Source organism: Trachypithecus francoisi, unplaced genomic scaffold, assembly GCF_009764315.1.
Source record: "Trachypithecus francoisi isolate TF-2019V2 unplaced genomic scaffold, Tfra_2.0 Lachesis_group5, whole genome shotgun sequence".
Classification (NCBI taxonomy): domain Eukaryota; kingdom Metazoa; phylum Chordata; class Mammalia; order Primates; family Cercopithecidae; genus Trachypithecus; species Trachypithecus francoisi.
The window spans coordinates 95,510,353-95,534,020 of record NW_022681470.1 but is presented as its reverse complement, the minus strand read 5'-3'; the positions used below and the strand labels follow the sequence as shown (position 1 = coordinate 95,534,020).

At 48.0% G+C, this 23,668-nt stretch overlaps 1 protein-coding gene and 1 long non-coding RNA gene across 6 annotated transcripts in view; one reads left to right on the top strand and one right to left on the bottom strand.

Annotated features, from left to right (window-relative positions):
* Positions 1–20,174, bottom strand: part of LOC117075051 — a 41,828-nt gene extending 21,654 nt beyond the window's left edge. Inside the window, exons 1-5 of one of the 2 annotated variants that reach the window (XR_004433822.1) lie at positions 19,963–20,174; positions 15,028–15,146; positions 12,258–12,496; positions 12,059–12,157; positions 11,633–11,699 (exon numbers count right to left, since the gene is read on the bottom strand). This is a non-coding gene — a long non-coding RNA (uncharacterized LOC117075051). Of the gene's footprint in view, positions 1–11,632; positions 11,700–12,058; positions 12,158–12,257; positions 12,497–15,027; positions 15,147–19,962 lie in introns of those variants that run through there. The other variant, XR_004433821.1, reaches the window with a different exon arrangement.
* The window catches only part of PGLYRP4 (peptidoglycan recognition protein 4), a 99,116-nt gene that overhangs the window by 26,532 nt on the left and 48,916 nt on the right, over positions 1–23,668 (top strand). The gene's annotated exons all lie outside the window — the stretch shown is intronic.

Sequence of the window (23,668 nt, the reverse complement as noted above, 5' to 3'; positions counted from 1 at the left end):
AGGCTCACAGCCCTTGTGGCTATGAATGGGAGGCTCAGTAGTTCCCTGAGGATAGACTTCCTTGTCCTGTGGTCTGGGCTTCAGGGGCTGTGTCCTCTCCCTGTGCTGTGTGCTTGTGTGCATGTGCCTATGTGGGTGGCCCTGTGGAAGTCAGAGGGAGTCACCTGGAAGCTGAGCTGTCCTCCATGATGGTTTGCTAAGTGCCAGGACTGGGTTTCTGGTGATGAATGAATATTCCAGATTTTGAGGAGCTCAAAGTAGTCCAGGAGTCCAAATAAGGAGTCTGGCCAGAATAAGGCAGCACCATGGAAATGCCCTAAGGACTGACACAGAGAGCTCATGCTGATTGTGATGAGAAATTGCAGCACCTCTATCTGGCAGGTAATGAGTAGTTTGTTATTGGTAGTCTACTCCAGGCCAGGTACTGTGCTATGGGCTGAGGATGCAGAAACAAGCAGGACACAGTGCTGTCCTAGCAGAGTGCTGGCGGGTCACTCCATACAGGCCACAACACAGGGTTAATGTTCACCCAGTGCCACTTCCAGGCCATGTTCTGTGCAGCTGCTCTTAGTATTCCTCCTTCTCTCTTACCACCCTGGTCAGTCTGCTGCTAACCTGTCAGTCAAGCAAACATTCTTCTTGGAGGAATCAGGCAACCATCTCAAAAATTCTCTTTCCATCCGACCAGCAGAAGTGTGTAGGAGGCGTTATTTGCTCTTGTGAATGACTGCTCCACTCCACACTCACACCTCTCTTCACAGACCAGCATCTCCTCTCCTCATCAGGAATCTTCCTTCCTGAACATATTCTGCACCTCATCAGCATTCAGGACTGATCTGCAGTTTTCACCTCCAGATCCCAATGTCTGACCATTAGGTTTCTTCTCTCTCCTTCTCCCCCTTTCTCATTCTTATTCCACCTGTTCTTGGAACTCACAGAGACCTGCAGTCCCTGGGCTTTCATTTTCTCTTCCCAGCCCCCTGCTGCCTTCTCTATGCAGCCTGCCCCCCATCATCCACCCCAGAATTGCTCTCTTTCCTCTCTTAGCTCTGTTGCCCACTTTCCTTGGGCCACAACTTCCCTGCAGATCTCCATCCTAGAACCATCTTCCCCATTTTCCTCCTCTCTCCTCCACCAGGACTGCTGGTCACTGCTCAGAACCGTCATGCCAGGGTCCCAAGGGTAGGTGCCTGACTTCCTCTCTGCCCAGCACTCTCTGAATCCCTCCTGTTCACCCAGCTGCTGTTATTCCAAGTATGCGCAACACACTCCCATCAGTATATCTCAGTATTTCATGCCTCAATACCAATCTTTCAAACTACTGCCTCTGCCAGAAATGTCTTTTAATACTTCATCTGTCTCATTCACATTACATTTCAAGACTGACCTTAATGTCAATGTCTCTTAGACATTTAGAGGGTGAACCACCATCTCTTCACCCCAAAGAAATGATCTCTGCCTCATTTGTGCCTCCCTCACCCTCACCCCACTCCTACCATAGTGGCTACATTACCTCAGATCCCCTCATGTCTTTCCATCCAGACTTGGAATCATGGGCGGAAAACACTGTTACCTCAGATCTCCTGGTTACCCAGCACATAGCAGTACTGGATCCCAGCTCATAATGAGTACTCTATATCATTATTTATTATAAAATACTTTTGTGCAAATTCTGATCAATACCACCTCATGTAAATAGCAGTGCAAAATCTAAAAACTTTCAGTCCTGGAGGAAGGTTGTGCAGCTTAGGAAAGGACCTCAGAATCTGGACCCCAGAATCTGGAACTAGGCCAAAAGGAATAATGCAAATGACTGAAGAGCTTCCCTAAGGACTCACGTCCTGATCTCCCAAAAGAAGAGAGGGTCTCCCTAGGGTGGGGTTGCTGGACTTTCAAGTCCATCACTAGAGTCCAGAAGGCAACTGGCTACCCCTAATGTTGGCATGCCCTCCCTTTATCTTTCCAGTTCATATTTCACCTGATAATATTCCGTGAATTGGTAATGGTACATACTAATTAGGATGGAGTGTGTGGACAAATACTTCTTCATCTTCTTGTCTAGGATTAGAAATCACCTTCTCAAGGGAGCCTTGTCTGATGTTCCTGAGACTATTTCACACTCTCCATCCTTATGCCAATGCAGGACTCATCACATCTATTAGCATATTCTGTTTATACATCCTCTCATCCCAAGAGGTGATCACAGGGCAGGAACCACATGTCCAGCATATAGTTTCTAGTTAAGATCCCAAATCCTGAGATATTGCTGATTTGCTATGGCAGGTCGTCAAGAGAACTGTCATTCCAAACTCACCAAGGTGGCTTATAGAACAGAAGCAAATAGATGTAAAGAGGAGAGGGGGCCAGGCCGTCTCCACAACCACAGCCCAGAGCTCCAGTCACCAGATAGAAAATTGATTTGATTTCACCCAATATTCCTTCAAAATAGTTTCTAGGAATAGGGTGTGGGCAATGTGTCATTCCACATTGGAAGGAGAACATTTTAGAACAAGGCCTAAGGGCACAGGTATTAGTGTCATATTGATCAGAATTCAACCTTTGTTCTAACACATACTAGAGCAAGAATTAACTTGATTTGGAATAATTAATAGTTACTGTACATTATACTGGTACTAAAGAGAAAGAATAATTGACAGCTCTATGCCCACACTCACATGACAGCTGATGTGAAAGAGATTCTGGAAATCCAAACGGTCCCAAGAAATTCTAATATTAAAACATTCCAATAACTTTATTTTTCCAGTCTCTGTTGCCTGGGCTGGCGTGTCGTGAGCTGTCCGTGGTGCTGAATTCACTATGACGTCATTCCTGTCTCTCTTTGCTTTCTTCTGACTGACATTTATTCAACTTTCTCTACAGGAATCTCTTATGTTACCCCACATGCAGGTGGTTTTTGAGTAGGCTCCTGAAGAGTGATCTCAACTTTCCAGGAAGAAAAGAAGGCAAAGGGAACAATGTGAAAGGAGCAGAAAATCATAAAAGACCATGCGTTTGATAAACAACCAGATTGTTTCCAGTACCCTGTCACTATAATCACACCATGACAGCATATTCACACATGTCCCCTTATAAATCTGTGAGTAGTTTTTGGTATTCTTGCCCAGGAAAGGGGTTGATGCATCATAGATTTTATATGTATATATATATTTAACTAAGTGTGAGATAATATCTTATTGTTTTTGTAACTTGCATTTTATAAGAGTTATGACCAGCATCAGATAAGTTTCAGTGTTCTCCTTTCTTTGGCCTCAATATTGTTGGGTTGAAGAATTACTGCTTCTCACTAGGAACATCATTTATTTACCATTATTTTCAATTTTATATTAAAACTCAATTTCTAGTAGGACCTTTGGTTGCCTTGGTTTATTTTTCTATTTCAGTATTTTTATCTTTTATTATTCTTTAACCATGTTTTGATCTAAATTAAAGCAGTTATTGTGAACCAATCAGCTTCTTTGGGAATTGCATAGAAGAGCATGAGAGCCTTTATTTCATACAATCCAACAATGTAACTTTAAATAACTTTACAGTGGAACTCCAACTCATATCCACATTGCTCTATGCACAGTTAGCATTATTACCTCTGAGTTGCATTTACTCTGTAATGTGCTACCACAGTATTTGTCTACCCACTTCTCCATGAATACCTTCCCTACCCTCATATTGCCTCCCACTCCTTACCACCACAAACAATACTATGAGGAACATCATTATATATATTTCCTTGTGTATCTGTATGAATATTTTTGGAATATATATATATATATATTCCAAAAGGTAGACTACCTGGGATACAGATTCTATGTGCTTTGGCTTGACTATTGTTTTCTTACCAACAGTACCAAGAGTTCCTGTAGCTCAGCATTACTGCCAATATGTGTGCTTCTGATTATGGAATACATTTGTAGCAGACCAATTATCCCAATAAAACATAGAAAATGTGGACAAAATCATAAAATTATCTGCCTCAAATCATCAAAACGCTACCAAAGTAACTAGGACTTGAAGGCTCTGGTTATCCAAGAGAAAGAAGACTCAATCAATGCACTCAACATTAAAGCTGCTTCTCTTCCTGAGAAATTAATTCTTAAGTAGTTTGAACAAAGAAGTTAACAAACCAAACAGAAAGTAACTTCTTTTTTTTTTTTTTTTTTTTTTTTTTTTGAGACGGAGTCTCGCAGTCACCCAGGCTGGAGTGCAGTGGCCGGATCTCAGCTCACTGCAAGCTCCACCTCCGGGTTTATGCCATTCTCCTGCCTCAGCCTCCCGAGTAGCTGGGACTACAGGCGCCCGCCAACTCGCCCGGCTAGTTTTTTCTATTTTTTAGTAGAGACGGGGTTTCGCCGTGTTAGCCAGGATGGTCTCGATCTCCTGACCTCGCGATCCACCCGTCTCGGCCTCCCAAAGTGCTGGGATTACAGGCTTGAGCCACCGCGCCCGGCCAGAAAGTAACTTCTAAGAGACAAGGAAGATTATTTGCAATTTTAATAGTCATTCAGGACTGGTGAGATTGAAATTAGTGTTCAGGACTTCCAACACAGCCAGAACTTGAAAAGACAAAAATTTACATAAAAGAGAAGCAACAAATGGTGAGCTGATCAGTCTAATTTTCTCCCTTTTAGGCATGCGTCTTTTCACAAGTTGTGCAGGACAAGAGGTACAGCCCATCAGAAAATCTTTGTTAAAAACCTAAATAGCTAGTAAGAGCCTTTAGGGGATAAAAATCAAAGCTCAGAGGATTTCCAAGGTAGAGGTACCCTTCTAAACATTCCAGGATTTCAATTAGAACCCCTCAATTGCTACTCCTGGGAATAAGTATATGGATCAGAAATATACATCCTAAAATTCAGTTTTGAATCAATAAACCCAGATCGGATATAAATGATCTGCTACTCTAATTCCTTTCCAGAAGCTAAAGAAAATTCTCTGGAGGGAGAGAAAATCATCCATAGCCTGAAATAAAAAAATTTTCATTCTTAATGTTCAGCATTCAAAAAATACAAGTACACCAAGAGAGAAGATAAAAATAGGAAATGGAAATAAGAGAAGACAAAAATAGAACATGTAAACAAACCCAGAGATGATAAGCCAGGCACAGAAAGACAAATATCACATGTTCTCCCTCATCTGTGGGAGCTAAAAAAAAAAAAAAAAGTTCATCTCATGGAGGTATAGGGAGAATGATGGTTACTGAGGCTGGGAAAGGTGAATGGGTGGGGTGAAGGGAGATTGGTTAAATGAGTAGAAGCATCTAGCTATATAGAAGGAAGACGATCTAATGTTTTATGGCAGAATAGGGCAACTATAGTTAACCAGAGTGTATTGTGTATTTCAAAAGATCTAGAAGAGAAGAATTCAAATGTTCCCACCACATAAAAATGATAAATACTTGAGGTGATAGATGCCCTAAATACCATGACTTGATCATATACATTCTGTGCATATAACAAAATGTCACACATGAACCCCTTAAGTACGTACAAATATTATACATCCATAAAATTTTTTAAATGCTGTAAATGGAAGCAGAGAATAGAGAAGATCACAGAAGAGAGTGAAGTCAAAATTATTATTTAAGGTCAGACAAATAACAGTGTATTTGTATAGAATGAAAAGACCAGAAAACAGAAAAAATGATGGTGCGTAAGAAAAAGGGGAGAATTTCTGTAGCGGGTGTTTGAAAAAAGCAAGGGGGATGGGATGTAGTGAAAGAGAATGGATGGACCTCTGCTGGGAACATAAAAAGTTCATGGTAGTTGGGGGAAGGCAGAGTGTATGGCCTCTGATTCTAAGAGAGTAGATGGGGTAATTGAAATATGCAAATACTCTCTTATTTGTATTGAATGCGCAGTTGGATTAGTGGTCATGAATTTGAAGTGTGACCAGTCAACAAGGTAAGCACATTTTTCTCCAGGCTTGTTTATCTGCAGAAGTGTAGGCAGAGTTGGACTTACCTAGTGTTGGCAATGACCATTCATAGCTGATACATAAGAAAAAGACACCGAGACATGTACTCTTGATAGACAACTCCACATATGAAGCAATCTACTTTAAAAAACCTGAAATCTGAATATGCTTAAGACTCTAGATCTACCAAGTTACAAAGGGGAGAGAGAGGCTGAGGAATCTGTTAACTGACACCACATGGATACAATCAGGAACTCCAGACTGCAGAAATTCTACAGGACAAATGATCTGGTTTCTACAACAACAACAGCAAAATGAAAGGAGAAAAAGAAGAAATGGAGAGTGAAGCTGTACATTTAAAAAGTCTCGGGTGAGTGCGGAGGCTCACGCTTGTCATCCCAGCACTTTGGGAGGCTGAGGCAGGTGGATCAAGTGGGTAATCCTAATTAAATATTTGTTAAATCAAAAGTAATAATTCCTGGCCCTGCACAGTGGCTCACACCTCTAATTCCAGCACTTTGGGAGGCCAAGATGGAGGATCCCTTCAGCCCAGGAGCTCAAGACTAACCAGGGCAACATAGTGAGACCTCCATCTTTACAAAAAATAAAAAACTAACCAGGCGTGGTGGCACGTGCCTGGAATCCCAGTTACATAAGAGGCTGAATCACAAGGATTACTTGAGCTAAGAAGGTGGAGGCTGCAGTGAGCCATGATCCTGCTGCTGCACTCCAGCCTGAGCAACAGAGCCGACCCTGTCTCAAATAATGATAATCATTCCAAAATAAGGGACATAATTTTTAAGGAGAGTTAAAAGGCTGAAAAAATAATAGCATATAAGCTGGAAGGGGAGTCTCTGAATTTAAAGTGAATTATTTACTTTAGGAGTTTAGGAGGAGAGTAGAGATATTCATTAGCTCTAGTCTAGCATATACTGCAAGTTAAAATTTCAAAAGTAACCACAAAAATTGTGTGCCTGTGTGTGTTTGTGTGTGTATGTCCAAACCTATGATAGATGGGGATAACCACATAAAAAAGAACAAAACATAGCCCACGTCTGTAATCCCAGCTCTCTGGGGGACCGAGGTGGGCACATCACTTGAAGTCAGGATCCAGGCAGATCAGGTGGAGACCAGCCTGGACAACACAGCAAAACATTGTCTCTCCTAAAAATACAAAAATTAGCTGGGCATGGTCGCAGCCACCTATAATCCCAGCTACTTGAGAGGCTGAGGCAGGAGAATCACCTGAACCCAGGAGGCAGGGGTTACAATGGGCCAAGATCACACCACTGCATTCCAGCCTGGGCAACAGAACAAGACTCTGTCTCAAAAAAGAAAGAAAGAACAAAGCAGCTAATCAAGAATGCACTGCATTGCCAACATGTATGACCAAAGAGAAAGAGGAAAAGAGCCTAGCAACCAGAGCAGGGGACCCGTTTACTGGCTCTTGGTGTCTGCTAAGCCGGGGCCTGGGTGGAGAACCCACGGGCTGGGCTGGGCTGAGATGGGGTTGGGTCATCCATAACCTTCAGAGCAGGGCTTCTGGCCACGGGACTGATGGTGTAATTCCTTAGCAACTGCAGAAAAACACTGGAGAAAAACTTGGAAAAATTGATCTTATCATCATGATTCCTGTCCTTATTGAACAACTTTTCTAAGAAATCCGGGCTCTTTTTTTTCCTGTGGGGAGAAGATATCAAACAAAAGGAAGGTTACAGCCTGGCGCTGGACTGGGAAGGTGAGAAGGAGATGGCAGAGGCTAAGGGGAAATACGTAGAGGGTGAGGTGCAGGTTGTAGAAGGGTGGGGTTGGGACAGCCGTAATGGATGCAATGGGGAGCCCTGACCCTGAAGATTTAACTGGTGACTCTTGGCTCAAATGAGAGCATGCATAGGAGATCCCAAAATTCTGAGGCAAGGTCTGCCTGTGCCCCTTGGAATGTCAAATATTCATTCTGCCCGGGCCAACACGCTTTGGATCCTAGTCTCAAAACTACCTCCACTCCTCTTCATTCCATCAAAATACACCAATTCTGAATCCCCTCCTTGTCGGAGCTCACTCTCTGTGATTCAGTCTGTTGCATTATTTGTGCCAGTGAGTTCAGCAGGTGTTAATGGTTTAATGGTGAAGTTAGATGTCACACTGAGTGGGAACCAAAAACTCCCCAGGGTTTTAGGGCTGCCCCATTTCACTTGGCATTACGATTCTGTGGTGTTAACTGCTGCTCCGAGGGGTACATGAAAAGAAGCTTCCAGAAGGAGCAGATGAACCCAGAGTTGACTTTAAAGGGGGAAATTTTTTTGCAGACAGAAGAGAGAGAGTTTAAGCCAGGAGACCTTCTCCCGACCCACAAGTCACATAGCCTGCTGACTGTCTAATAACACTTGTTAACATCACGGTCCCTCTTCCCATCTTACAAAGCATCGCACATGTTTTACCTCATTTAAGTGTTCATAACAACCCCAGGAAATAAGTGACATTGTCCCCATTTTTACATCTAAGGTAACTAGGGCTCCCTGAGTTGGTGTTTACGTATTTGTACCAATGAAATAAGTAAACAGCAGGGACTGTGCAGGAAATCGGGTCTTCTCACCCCATCCTGGACTCTGTCTACTACACCCCTTCCATTCAGGAGTAGAGGTGCAGTGGCTGGGGAGAGGTGCGAGGTGCTCGCCAGCCTGCCACATCCATGTCTCTCCATGAGCTGGTTCTCAGGCCAGTGAGGTCCAGGGGTGCCGTGCACTCCTGCCCCACTCCCACCCAGCCACTGGGTCCCTGCTCACACAGGCCGACAGGAAGGTGGGGAAATGCGTGACATTGGACAGCCAGATCTGCCCACGGCATCTGAATCTTGGGTGTATTTGTGACATAGGTTGAGTAAGTCCTTCAGCAGCTCCGCAGCTCCTGTGTCCAGTAAGCTGCAGGAAAGGGTGTCAGTCGCCTGGCTTGCTTTCCAACATCTGAGACTGTGGGGAACAGGGATGAAAGGAGACAGGATAGGCAGGGAATGGAGTAAGGGCCGGGTCTGCAGGGAAGGTGAGAGGCAACCCTGAGATGGAGCAGAAGGAATCTGATAATCCTTTGGTCCAGGTGAAATCCAGAAGAGGGAATAAATGTTTGAGGAAAGGGAGGGGAAGTCGTGGAAATTGTAAGGCCCAGGGTGGGATATGTGGGCAGAGGAGGAGGGGGTCGGCTGTAGGAGTGGAAGAATGAGGTGGTAGCGTCTGAGGGACCCTGGATTTAAGGTGCTGGGGAAAGTAGGAGTCTGCTTATGGATCCGTTACTGCTGAAATCAGCAGCGAGACTCCCCAGCAAAACACTGACATGAAGAAAGGCACAATCACCCCCTCGCTTTCCCAGAGCTCTGGGATCTCAGATAAAATATAAAAAACCTGGGTGGTGTCCCGTCCTTGTGGAGCTACTGACAGGTCAGCAATCAACAGCCCGGGGAGGCCTGAGCCACCCCACTCCATGTGTCTCCTGGACCTCTGGGCTCAAGTCCTCTTACAATGCTCCAGTGGGCACTGGAGGACTCTGCCAATCCCTGCACATTTGTACCATCCCTGTGCTCCCAACTCTGGGCCCAGCGCTGGGAGCAAGGGGAAATTAAGGGAATGGCACAAACGAAGGATTCACTCTGGGCCTCTCCGGTGCCTCAGAGCATCCTGAAGAGACCTGAGCCCAGGAAGCCGGGAAATGGACAAACCTCTCAGTAGAAAGAAGGACTGCAGCAGGTAGAGGCGGTGCTGGGGATCCTGGTCTTGGTTCTGGCCTCAGTGGTCTACAGAGACATTCTCTGCAGTAGCTCTTCTGTGAGGCTCCCTGGTGTCACAGGACTACCAGAAGTCAGAACAGAAAGGATATAGATTATCTAGTCCAACTGCTCACTGCCCAAAAGAAGATGCTGAGGCCTGGAGGGAGAGGACAAATGACTTCCCTGCAGGCTGCACAGGCCAATCAGGAACAAGCTGTAACTTGAACCCAGGCATCCTGACTCCCAGCCCAGGGCCTTCCTCCTGACATGAGCAGGCAGCAAGCAGGCTGGGGCATTGTGCCTTCAACCTAGAAGAAGCACATGGGCACACAGGGACTCACCAGACCCCGCAGAGGAGGCAGAGAAGGGAGGTAAATGGGAGAAGGTTGTTGGGAGGAGAGCAGTGCCTTTGATGATGCTCAGATCTAGGCTGGGACCAGGACTGGGCGCCTGGGGCTTATTCCATCAGTTGCCTCAACATGACGCTGGTCCGGGTGGAAACTCACAGCTGACACTGCCCTAGGGCTCCGTTGTGCCTCCCAGCGAGCCCCCAGCAGAGTCCTCTTGCCTTTCTAAGTCTTTTGGGGCTGGAACGGCGGGTGATGACAGAGGGAAGGTGAGAAGGCTGCTGTGCCCCCAGGACATAGGGCATTTGGGGATTTGCAGGTGGAATCGGAGTCCCTGATTATGGATCCAATGAGTCATTTGAGGAGCTTTCCTCACCTGTCGGTAAGGTAAATGCGCTGTCATTTGTGACAGGTTACCACACGCCAGGCAGTCTGCTAAAAGCTTTGCATCCATTGTCTCATTTAATTCTCAGGAGAATCCTGTGTGATGGGTATGATTATCTCAGTTTACAGATGTGAACAGAGAGTTTAGCTAGATTTACCAAGAGGACACCCCTAGAAGGTGGCAGAGCCAGGATTTGAAGCCAAGTCCTGACTCCAAAGCCCACTTCTAGCCATCTGTGGAAATCCAGGGTCTGTGCTGTCAGTCTTGGCTGAGCATGTGGTTACCCTGCCCCACAGGAGCCACTGTCCAGTGCAGTGCACAGCAGAGAAATCAGGGCTCTGACCTGGACATGGCCCAAGGACCTTTCTCCAGGCTGTTCTGTGAGCTCTAGGCCCCAGGTGGCAGGCAGGAAGCCTCTGTCTTCTCCAGAGCACATGTCATCCTGCTGGCTACAGTGGCCTCCAGGTCACTCCAGAAGGGACAGCTGCTGAGAAAACCCCTGTGCTTTCTGAGGAAAACCACTTTTATTAGAGACGTCTTGCTGATCCTCCCAGGGCACCCAGGAAGACAACTGAGATTTTTATCTCATTTTACAGCTGAAGGGAAAAGGGTCACTGGCAGGTGGCTTGCACAAAGTCACAGAGCTGGGGAGGGGCAAACATGGGACCATGTTGCAAAACTCTGACTCCAGTGAGCACCCTTGCTGCATGATCTCCGAGCCCCACCAGGTCCCTGGACACACCAAGACAGCCATGGTCCATCCCCCACAGAAATCTCATGGGCAGGAACAAGTCTTGCCAGCTCACTGGGCTTACCATTGGCCTATGGTGTAATGCAAATTATTCCCCACTGGGATAGGGGAGCCTGGATTACTCAGTGGGCACCCACCCAGGTACCCTGGTGCTCCCCACAACTTCTTCTCATGCCTCCTTTGAGTAGGGCCTGTTCACAGAGACCTTCCTATTCCCCCTACACTGCTCCTCATTCTTCCGGGTCTGTCAGGAGCACCAGTGGCCTTCCTGACATCAAGGATCTCTGACTCTGCTATTCTCTCGACTGCCCCTCAGCACATGCGTGCACACACACGAACACGTGCATCTGCACACACACACATACACACACGGGCACTGAAGGCATCAGCACTGGTGCCTCGGAACTGTATCCTCTGCACGGCTTCCCATCTACCCTTCTCCAGCCAGACTCTCTTTCTGCAGAGTTTTCAAATGTGTTTATTCCAAGATGTTTTCTACAGACAAAATTATATGCAGGAGTCAGAGATGTCAAACTGTAAAAAAGCAGAGGAGTTTGGGGAAGGGGTGGAGGTGAGGCCATGATCCCGAATCACCTCCAAAGCCCTCCGGTTAAAAGCACGGGTTCCGGACACAGGCTACCATACAACTTATTATCTCTGTGTGTCAGTGTCCTCATCAGTAAAAGGAGTGACAAAGAGAGTAGATTCCTCCCAGGTTGTTGTGAAAATTAAACCAGTTAATATATGTGAAGGATTTGGGGAGGGTAATCAACAAATGGTATTTACTAAATATACTTACTATTATTATTATTATTCTGTCTATATTCAAGAAAGTAGCATAATGAGGTATTACTTGCACTACCTTTCCCCAGAGCAGGTGCAGGAGGGAGTACCTGGAAGATGGTTTCATCTTGAGCAGAAAGGGCAGAACCCCCTTGCCTGTCTCAGAAATGCCGAGTTTTCTACCGTCACCTGAGGTTCCCAGGATGAAACTGTGTGTGCAGAAGACAGATCTGAGGATTAGCCAGCCTCTCTAGTGCTACCTACCCAGGTGTGGCTCCCTTCAGTTAGTATGGAGAGCTGAGGCCTTACCTGAGACATGAGCACAAATGCTCACCCAACTGATGGGGTTGGTTCCAGCCTGATCCCTGTAGGGAGTCTGTCTAAGACGGTGGTTTGCACAGTGTGCCATGGGGGCCCGCTTGGAAGAACACATGATGAGATAGAGCAACTGGGGCTCAGGCACCAGCCCAGGAGTCAGCAGCACTGAATTCTAGTCTAGGTGGCGGCGGGTGAGGCCCTTACCTCCTTCTGTAGAGCTGAGTCATCTACTGAAGAATGAAAAGAACTCATTTCACGGAATTCTCCTGAAGTTCACAAGAGATAATGGGGACAACGGTAATATATAAATATAAGGAGATGGCAGTTTTGTTTTTGTTGGGTTTTTTTTAAAAACAATAGTGATCTTTTCTTTTTTATTTAATTTTATGTTTTTTTTTTTAAGTTCCAGGATACATGTGTAGGATGTGTAGGTTTGTTACATAGGTAAACATGTACCAAGGTGGTTTGCTGCACGGATCAACCTATCACCTAGGTATTAAGCCCCACTTGCATTAATTATGTATCTTGATGCTCTTCCTCGCCTCGCCACAGCGACAGGTCCCAGTGTGTTTTGTTCCCCTCCCTGTGTCCACGTGTTCTCATTGTTCAGCTCCCATTTATAAGTGAGAACTTGCAGTGCTTGGGTTTCTGTTCGTGTGTTAGTTTGCTGATGATAATGGCTTCTGGAAATGGCAGTTTTGAGAGACTTGGGGCCGATAAGGTTAATTGGAGCCAGGTCAAGTGGGGCAGCAAATTAAAACTAGCAAGAGAAAGCCCGACAAGGAGGTGATAAGTGCATCGAAATAAGAATCAGGCAACTTGCCCCTAACAAACCATGTGGCTAGCAGCAGGCACACCCCAGGCCTCTCTTTTTTCATCCATAAAATCGTATGAAATCCAGTGTCATGAGGGAGTGCTCCCATATAAGCAACACGCTCCCTCATCACCTTTATAATGCACTCTCCTTGATCCAGCACCCTCGGGGTCTCTTCTGAGACATACTCTCCTGGTTCCTCCTGCATCCTCTGAAGGCAGGGATTGGCCATTGGAGATGCTGATACTGAACTAAGTACCCTGGCTTAAGTGAGGGTGACAGGGTCCTACAGCAGTAGAGGGAGGTGACAGAACTTAATCATTAGAAGCAAGCTGGCCATGGGGGAGCGTGTCCTGCAGGGATCTACAGAGGTGGCTAAAGAGCATGGTGCTCCTAGGAACAAGATATACAGGCATCTCCTTCAGAAGGAATTCAGCCTTGCCCACAGAGAGGTCTGGCCTCTGCCCTGGGCTTCTGTAGGTCATGTCTAAGCCCTGGAAATATCATCCCTAAGAAGAGTGTCCTTGTTTTCCTGGAGATTAGAACCACTCCAGAAAGCCTAACAATGTGATTGATGGTGGAGGCTTTGAGTCACGTGTTATCAGCTTAGCCTCTGGAGGGCTGGAGACTGAGGTCAGTCACACAGGCAGTGCACCAAACGGTCTTCATAAAAAACTCTGGTCACCAAAGCTCAGATAAGGTTCCCTGGTTGGCAAAGCCACAGGCCGTTGCTAGGAGCAGCACTGCCCATGACTGCAGGGGGAGAGGATGATTGGATGCTCCCACTTGGAGCTTTCCTGGACTCTGTCCCATGTGTCTCTTTCTGATATATTGTAGTCTGTATCTTCTCCCTGTAATCCACAACTGTGAGTATAACCACGTTCAGTGAGTGCTGCAAGTTCTTCTGGAAAATTATCAAAACACAGGGTACTGCTAGAGACCCCTGAACTTGTAATTGGTGTCAACAGTGACGGCTGTCTTGTGGACTGTGCTTCCTCTAACTCTAAAACAGCCAACAGGGTACAGCTTAATATAATCAATAAAAAGAAGCAAGAATGGATGAGCAGAAGGCTGAGATCAGTCACCAGATAGAAAAGTACTATCTCTTGTCCACTCTCCACACCTGAGCCAGTTCTCGACCCCGAACCCATCAATAGAAAGAGAAACCTGGTCCTCATAGAAAGACATTGTCATACCACAGCAAGTGCATATAACAGCGATTTCCTCACCTTCACCTAAGGTGCCCATGGCCAATTCCTCTGCTTAATCAGTTAGGCTCCTCGTGCCAGGACCCCAATTGCCCCCAAAAAGATGTAACTTCACAGAAAGGGTAATTGATTCTGATCACAATGTAAGACTGCTTCTACATAATGGAGTAGGGAGAATATTTCTGAGACTCAGGTGATCCCCTGGGGGTATCAATTATTATCCCTACATATAGTTTTAACAGTAAATGGGTAAATACAGCAACCAAGATCTGATAAGGGCATAGGAACCAGGAGCATGCATCCCTCAGGCATGAGAGTCTGCGTCATCCCCCCCAGGCAAGCCACCTAGACTAGCAGAGGTGCCAGCCACCAGGAGGGAAATCTATAATAAATCATAGAGGGGGGAGAGGATGTGCATTAGTTGTGACCTGTAAAACAACTGCAGCAGGACGGCCTGTAGTAGCCCCAACTCTTCTCTTGCAAAATTATCCAGAAATCAAAATCAACTAGAATTGAGAAGCAATCGCTGGATATAATGAATCTGACGTGAGAACCAAATGGATCTGAGTGGGCACAAGGCGTGGACCGTAGTAGATGCTGTGATGCCCACCCTCATCCCTGTTACCTGATCCATGTGCCCGTCGCCAGCTTCTGTCAGTGTTGGCCACTAATAGGGCAAGACTGCACCCTTCTCCTAAGAGCAGCCCCTGATCCAATGGCGCTCCCAGCCCAGAAATACCTAAAAGCCTCTGTCTTTCCCTGGGGGTGGCCCGTAGCCAGTGACAAATGGTGCAGGGGTACACAAGGTGAGCTTCTTTGCCTCCAGGTGGGCCATCTCCATTCAGGCTGCAGAGCTCCCTGTGGGATGAGAAGAAAGCTAGACTGAGGCCAAGCTCCTGTCTCTGATGAGCTTTTTCCCTGTCCATGCTCTCACCCCCATGTCCTCCCAGGTTTCTCCTGAGAGCACTCCCTGATAAACCATATCACTTGCACAGGAATCCCCATCTTAGTCTCTACTTCTAGGAAATCTGACTGTAAACTTACCCCAAATAAGTTCCCCTGATAAAATAGAAAGGGTGATGTCAGCCAAGTATCAAGAGTGAGGAGAGTGCAAGAATCTGATAAGAAAGGAGGACAAACCAGGTGAGGTCACAAGCCCAATGGTCCCAGTTACTCGGGAAGATGAGGCCAGAGGATTGAGTCTGCAGTGAGCTACAATCACACCACTGCATTCCAGTCTGGGTGACAGTGAAAGACCACATCTACTTAAAAAAACATTTTGTAATGGAGGGGGCCAGGTATGGTGGTTCACATCTGTAATTCCAGCACTTTGGGAGGCTGAGGCAGGATTGCTTAAAGCCAGGAGTTTGAGACCAGCCTGGGCAACCTAGCAAGACCCATCTCTATAAAAATTAAAAATTAAAAAAATAGCCAGATGTAGTGTCCTGCACCTGTAGTCCTAGCTGTTAAGAAGGCTGAGGCAGGAGGATCTCTTGAGCTCAGGAAGTCAAGGCTGCATTGATCTATGATGGTACCACTGCATTCTATCCTGGGAGACAGAGCAAGACCCTGTCTCAAAAAAAAAAAAAAGGATAGGCCGGGCATGGTGGCTCATGACTATAATCCCAGCACTTGGGAGGTCGAGGTGGGTGGATCACTTAAGGCCAGAAGTTCAAGACCAGCCTGGCCAACATGGTGAAACCCCGCCTCTCAAAATACAAAAATTGGCAGGAGGTGACAGCTCACACCTGTACTTCCAACTACCTGGGAGGCTAAGGCATGAGAATCGCTTGAACCAGGGAGATGGAGGTTGCAGTGAGCTAAGGTTGAGCCACTGCACTCTAGCCTAGGTGACAGAGGGAGACTCCCATCAAAAAGAAAAAGAAAAAAGAAGAAAGAAAGGAGGATAATCCCATGACACGAGGCTCAAAGATGGAGGAATTTACAGAGATGTAAGGAATAATGGGGAAATGGTCTAAACATGACCTTGGTGATTAAGATGAATGCTGACCCTGCTGCCTGGCGCGAAGGGTTTGGAGGACTTAAAACTGGGAAGAATTAGCAACACCCAGGGGAGAGGCCACAAGAAGATGGGCATCTTGTAGGGAGGAACAGCCATTGCATCATTTTCGTTTCTGCATTTTCATTGCCTGGCAGAGTACAAGGCTCAGAGACAAGCATCACTAACTGTCTCCTCCCTGCCCTTCATCTGGTGCTCCTTCTCCAACAATGACCACCCAAAAAGCATGGACCTGAATCAGCTGGACTTGTAGCCAGTTCCATGTGTTTTGGAAGGATTTCCACACTGACCCAAGACTGACTCTTTTGCCTTTGCATCCCCAGTGCCCAGCCAGACGCTGGCATTCAACAAACCACATGTCAGAGAGAGACAATATCTGCTCACACTGATCCCAACAAGCAGACACAGGAGCAAGGCCAGAGCTGCAGGGGCCAGGCCAGAGGACAGGGGTCTAGTGCTCATGCCACTGCTGCTCCTTTCTACTCATGAGAGTGGTGCACAGAGCAAGTGCCCATCTGGCCTCTGGCAAGGCCCCAGGCAAGGGTTCCAGTTTACACCCCGATCTAGGGTCATCAAACTAGGCAGGATGCGTGCTCCCAGGTGTGTGAGCACAGGTGAATCTCAAAGTCCAACAACCAAAAAAGAAGAATGACCCAGTCAGGATTCAGGGCGCTGTGGGGAGCATTCTGGAAGCAGACATCTGCTAGGGAGCACTTCTGCATCTAGTGGAGCATCTACAAAGCAGTTAACGAATAACTTCCTGTTCTGTCTAAGATACACACAGCCAAGGAAAAGGAGGAAGTATCTTGTGGGAGTAGATGCTTTATTGTTCATGGGGGTCTCTAGAGGCCTCTGGGTGGGGCGGGATGACCGGCTCCCCCCGGAACAAGGCACTGCTCCACGCATTATCTTGTGGTAGTCTATGGCTACATCCCCCAGCAAAGAAAGAAGCTCAGAATAATTAATCTTCTTATCCTTATTCTCATCTTTTTTCTCAAAGGCAGTGGACAAGTAATCTGTGTTGCTTTTTTCCTGCATGGAGAGAAACACACAAGAAAGAAAGATGAGATTTGAATTGGAAAAAGAGGAAAGAGGCATCCTGTGGTGTGAACATGGCAAGCGGGTAAGTGGGACAGGAGTGGGTGGAAGACAGAAAGCAGCAATGCTGGGTTGTTCCTGAGGAGTTCTCCACTGAGTGACTCCATGAGGAAAACACAGGGATTGGTGTCAGGCTCCACCAGGAACCACACTGGTAAAAAGTGAGGGGCCTTCATCAGCCACAGACCCGCAGACCCACCACCTACCCACCTGTACAGACGCTGTCTCCATTCTCCCCAGGGGCCCAGCACAGGCTGACTGCCTTCCTTCTCTTACATGTCGACTCTTCTCCCATTCCATTTCTTTCCCATTCCAACTGTTAAGTGCCAGATTCCCTTTCTTTAGGACACAGTGCTCTATTCTCTCTGTTATGTTTTGCTAATAAGAGTGATGCATTCAAACAGTGAAATAAAACCCAGTATATAAATGAGCTCTGCCAAATGTAAAGGGTGGTGCTCATGTTATCAATATTCTGATTTCCATTGAGTTCCATCTTGAAAAGGCTCCACTTGAACCCAGAGAAGTGACTCTCACAGAGGGATGAGGTTACGTTGGGCAGAAGAAATAAATGGCCAGAATATGTGTGCAACCTCTCCAGGTCACGCGGCAGGGGGCCCAGTGGCAGGACAGGAGCTCATCATGCCTGATTCTCAGCTCCAGTATCCATCCCCTGAATGGTTAGTCTCTCCACGGGGCTGGTCCTGTTCCTGCTCTGCCTGCCCCACTGGCAAGTAAGACTGACCATGTGTCCCACTCAGTTCCGGCCAAAGAAACGGAGTTCTGCTGGGTGGAGTGCCTGGAAACTCTGTTTTCCTGGCTGAAGGGGACTGGGGCTGTTGGGGACAGGGGCAGCTGGCCTAGCCCTGTGCTCCTCCCCTGCTTCCATGGCAGGGACCCTGGTGCTGGGCACAGAGCAGTCTATCAGATAGTGTCAGCTCTCATCAAGTCCCTGTACATGCCCTGCATGTCACACGAGCCCTCCTCCTAGCCAAGAACAATACGTTCATCTGGCCTTCACCCTGTCCTCTGCTCTGTCACCTGCTCCACCCAAGCGTTCTTATGGTCCCCCAGCCTGACAGTTCCTGCCTCAGTTTTGGTGTGGAGCATCATTCTCCCGTCCCAGAACTGAGCAGGAGGCCAGGCACAAAGAGGTGTTCAGGCCATGAGTGGAGAGAATGAAGCCAAGGGAGAGGAACCCAATCGCGAGGGGGGGCTGACCCGCCCTCCGCCCCATCAGGACACAGCTCCAGGGACTGCCTCATAGTACAGAAGGGTGGTTCTCTCTTATCCTCTCACTTTCTAGGAGGACAAACAGCACAGCTGACCCCCAAATCCGGGGCACGTGTCTGACACCCTCTGGGTGGCCCCACCTCGGTATAAAGAACCATCCTATGGTAGAAGAGTCCTAGATCACTTATCCCATGGCCTATGGAGACACTTGAGAGGGTCAACTACAGCAGGAAGCTGCTGGGTCTCTGGTCCTCACTTCTCTTCGGTGTTAAGCACATTCCTGGAGCTGGGAGAAGAAAGCACCTGCAAGTTACCCTCCCTCTCCAGGAGAAGGAGGATGGTGCAGTGGCCCATCCTCTGTTCAAGCCCAGGTTGGCTGTATGTGGGCTGGAGAGTAGTGGTGGATCCCAAGTGTCAGCAGGATGCCTGGGTCATAGAAGCTCAGGACCTCAAGAAAGCCTCGACAGGAGGGAACACAGACGGGCTAATCCCATGCAGAGCAAAACTGGCAAGGGAGCATATCAAGAACTGGCTCTTCTCTTAAAGCTCACCTAACACCTAAAAGGAGCGAGATTCCTGCAGTGAGCAGTGCTCTGACATCCCAGAGCCCTGTGGCTCTGTCTATGGCTCCCCCCAGAGATACTGTCACCTGTATGTCCCCAGACTGCAGACTCAGAGAGTCTTCAAATGTCAGAGCTAAGTGTGATAGGAGATCATCCAATCCTGACCCTCATTGTACATGTGGAGATGCTGAGGCCCAGAGAGGGGTGTGTCTCATCCAAAGTCACACAGCTCAGGGTGGCACATCTTGGTCTAGACCTGACTCCCAGCCCGTGACTCTTCCTCCTGCATGAGTGGGCAACAGAGCAGCTGGAACAGTGAGCACTACCCAGGAGGAAGTGAACGCATGGACCCCAAATCACTAGCCTGACTCAGAGCCGTGGAGGAGGCTGAAGAAGACCTGTGTAAACTGTAGATCTGGGCAAAGGAGCAGAACCTCCAGTGAGTCTCAGACCAGGCCAGAAGCCTCAGGCTGTGAAGCCTGGCCATGTTCCACCACCCTCTCAGAGCATGGTGACCCTGCCCAGCAATTCCCACCAGATCCCCAGGGCCTGAAGGATCTGCCCCACCCAGACAACTCATCCTGAACCTTCTGTTCCATCGCCAGCCACACGTGGCTGTGCGGTAAGTGATAGGACCATGGGTTAGAGTAGAGACGAAGGATTTGCTGAGCCCCCAGGACTGTGACCTTGAGTCTCTGGGAAGGGAATTTTGTTTCTGTTCACCCATTCAGGAATAATAGCTAATAACAAAAGAACCACGTACCAATCGCTGCCTAGAAAACTCTCGTCAATCCCTCGGATGCAGATCAAAAGTCACTGCAGTGGTAGAGCCTTCCCTGATTTCCTCAAACAGAGGTTTTGCTGGGACCCCAGGTTCCAGCAGCACGTCCACATCTCTCGGTGCACCCTCTCACGTGGCGGTTCTGGAGTGACCTGCCTGCCATCCCTGGATGAGTCAGGAGCACAGGGTGCCAGTCCCAGGCCCACAAGTCATCCTTTGTGTGGCCTGGCTGGAGGTGGCACCTAGCTCTCTGTGCCTTAGGCCTTATGTATCAATAGAGACACCTATTCCTACTTCCCAGAATTCTGAGGATCACAAGAGCCTGTCAGTGAGAAAGTGCTTTGTGAGGTAGAGAGTACTGCATAAGTGTGAAGAGACGGCATTGCTACTGACATGCTCAAGTGACATCTGTGTCTCAGGTGCTCAAGTGACATCTGTGACTCTGAGTTTGAAATCCCCACTCCCTGGTGCAACCAGTTTACAGCACTGGGAGTGGTGTTGTGGCTACAGCTTCCTTGGCTATAGCAGTGGCTGGGTCAAAAGATGTATGGATTAGATGCCATGGGGGAGGGAAGACAGGCTGTTCCTGAGGGCAGAGCCTCATTCAGGAAAGAACATTCCCTACCTTACCCATCCCCATGGTGCCCGGCCCTCAGGTAGACCTCAGGTAAACCCTCCTGAATCACCCTCAGCCAAGGCAATGTCCAGTTCCAGCTCCTTCTCCCCACAGCTGAGCCCCTTCCGAGGTGCACACCACACACCTGCTATTCCATCCGATGGCTGCTCATTAGCCTTCCTGCAAATTCACTCACCTGGGTCTGCCCTTTTCCTCATCCTAGGAACCCCCCTCTTCTCTAGACACTGCCTTTTGCTAGCTTTACTGCCTCTATCCGTGCAGGCTCTTCTTGAAAATTCTGCTGTCTCATATGGATCCCTGGCTTCCTGGATCCTTTCTCACTCTTCTTGACTTACTCTCTCATTTTGCTGGAAAACATTCCCCAGTAACTTCCAGAGTAATGGTAATTGCTGGGTGTGATGATTAATTGCATGTTCAACTTGGCTTGGGGACCAATATAATTCTGGATGTGTTGGTGAAGGTGTCTTTTGGATGAGATTAAGATTTAAATCAGTAGATTTTGAGTAAAGATGATTACCCTCCATAATGTGGATGGGCCTCAGCCAATTAGTTAAAGGCCTGAAAAGAAAAAAGACTGACCTGTCCCGAGGGAATTCTGCCAGGAGACTGCCTTGGACTTGAACTACAGCTCTTCCCTGGGGCTCCAGCCTTCTCGCCTAGCTCGTGGTCTTGGGCTTGCCTTACCTTACTCCCAATCACATGAGCTAATTCCTCAAAATCAATCTCTCTGGAATGTGTGTATATTGCAGAATGTGTATGTCAGTGGGGAGGGGATTGGTGTTTGCTCACGCACACACACATACCCTTTATTGGTTCTGTCTCTCTGGAGAACCCTAATATAGGAGGTAAGTTATTTCAGACCACCTATCCTTCTTTTCTGCCCTGTGGTATCCTGGACTCCACTCTACTTCATCTACTCCCTCCACAGCTATGATTCCTGTAGGTTCTTCCTGGGGGGCTATTCTCTGCCCTCACCCTACCCTCTGTCCCACCCTCAGCTGCCCCTACTCTGTGCACTTACGAGGATACCAGCCCCAGCCAGGGCTCCTTCCTGCCCTCTGTCATCCCTTATGGCAGCCAGTGAGGGTCTCTGCTCGGATGTCCCTTCAGCTAAGAGTGTAGCTGGGATCCACTGCAGCCTTCACACGAGGGCCCTCTAGGCTGCTCCCAGTCAGTGCTGGGCACAGCGAGGACACCACAGGTGGGCCATTCCTCAGCCCTGGTGCAGATCATCTCAGAGCTGCACTGGCGTCTCAGGGTCCTCCTGCCCAATCCTCCCTCCATCCCATCTCAGGGCTGCAGGGTCTGTGGCTCACCCTTCTCCATTCTGCTCCCCTTCCACCTTATCTTTCACAGGCCTTTCCCCTAATAGAGCCCTTACACTTTAATTCTCCCTAGGCAGCTGCTTCCTGGATCCTTCCACTCTTCTGCATGGATCCCTGGCTCCCTGAATCCTTTCTCACTCTCTAACGTAATAAACCACCTGTGAGCCACCTGAAGCCCAAAACCCTTGAAAGCTTCACCCAGCTCTTATCTAATTGGCTCCAGTTTCCTGGTTCCCACTCAAGTTTCAGTGCCTGCAGCTACAAGTACCCATTTTAGTGAGTCTATGGATTACCCAGGTGGTTTTTTGAACTCCTGATCACACCGGTACAAGGTTCTTACCCATAAATCAATCAACAATTAATGAGCACCCGCTCTGTGCCAAGCAAGCTGCTAGGTGCTGAGGATTCATTGGTGCGCACAGTCTATGCCTTCTAGAGACTCACAGTCTAGAAGAGACCAAGTGAAAAAAAAGTGTTATGGATGCTAGAAATAGAAATAAGCATAAAGTACAATATATATAGATAGTCACAGGCTTGGGGTCACCTCCAACTACTATCACCACAGAGAAGATGACATCAAAGTTTAGAATTGGAACCAGATGCTCCTAGACAGACAAGTCTAGAAAAGAAATTTTGGGCAGTGGAGAGAGAGTGAGCAGCCCTAACAGAAGCCTGAGAAAGCAGGAGTGCTGGTATGGTTTGGAAGTCCTTGGGCACATCCCCCAAGCTTAGTTAACAGTGGGACTTCAGAGAGAAATAGGATCAAGGAGCAGGCAGGAGACCAGCCTTGGCCCCTGGCACAGAATTACCTATCAGGGATCAGCAGCTGGGTGGGGGAAGAGAGGAGGCAAAATATAGGGCTGGTTCCAGACTGGGGCATCGCAAGACGGGTGAAGGAAGCTCAGGGCAGAGTTAAGCTGCAATAGTGGGTCATGCAAAGCAGGCTGCTAAGGAAGGTGATGACACCAGCAGAGGCTGACAGAAAGAGTGAAAAGGAAGAGGTTTAGACACAGAGGTCCTAACTCACTGGAAGAATAGGGAAAACAGAAGTTGGGAGAGAAGAGGTGGGAGAGGTAGGCAGCAGTAGCTGGAGAGTAGGATATCAGAAAGAAACAGTCTTGAACAGTGACACAGTCCAGAGGGAAGGCAACCCCAAGTAGAGACGAGCAACAGATGGACAGAGAGCATTTGTGAGCTGAAGATGGTCACCTTACCCCCATGCACATCTTCTTGATGGGATGGAGAGGGAACTGTGGGTCAGGTTGGAGGGTGGGTGTGACCAGGAGGATAAGAGTGAAACGGCCCAACAACATGAGCTTCAAGGAGCGGTGCTGAGAGGAGAGTGCACGTGACAGGACCTGGAAGTGGCACTGGGGATAGAGGAGAATGCTGACCCTGCCTGCCTCCTGGCTCCTTCAGGCTGGAGTCTAAGGAAAGCCCTCGACCTCCCTCCACCCCAGTGAAGAGGCCACAAAAGACTGGCGGTCTCCAGACAGAGCCAGCACTCCAGGCAGGCAGCCCTACTCTGTGCTTATTTCTGCATCCTCAGTGCCCAGCACAGTGTGTGACCCTGAGTAAAGTCTCCCTCAGAAGTTGATTGTTTCTCTTTTCCCCCTTTACCTGGACAAAAGCTTAAGTTGCTTTTCATGCGTCTCACTCAGAGAAGACGCCCTCCAGCACCCAGAAGTAAGTACACAATTCCTGTTGGCCTCAGTCCACCTTGCCC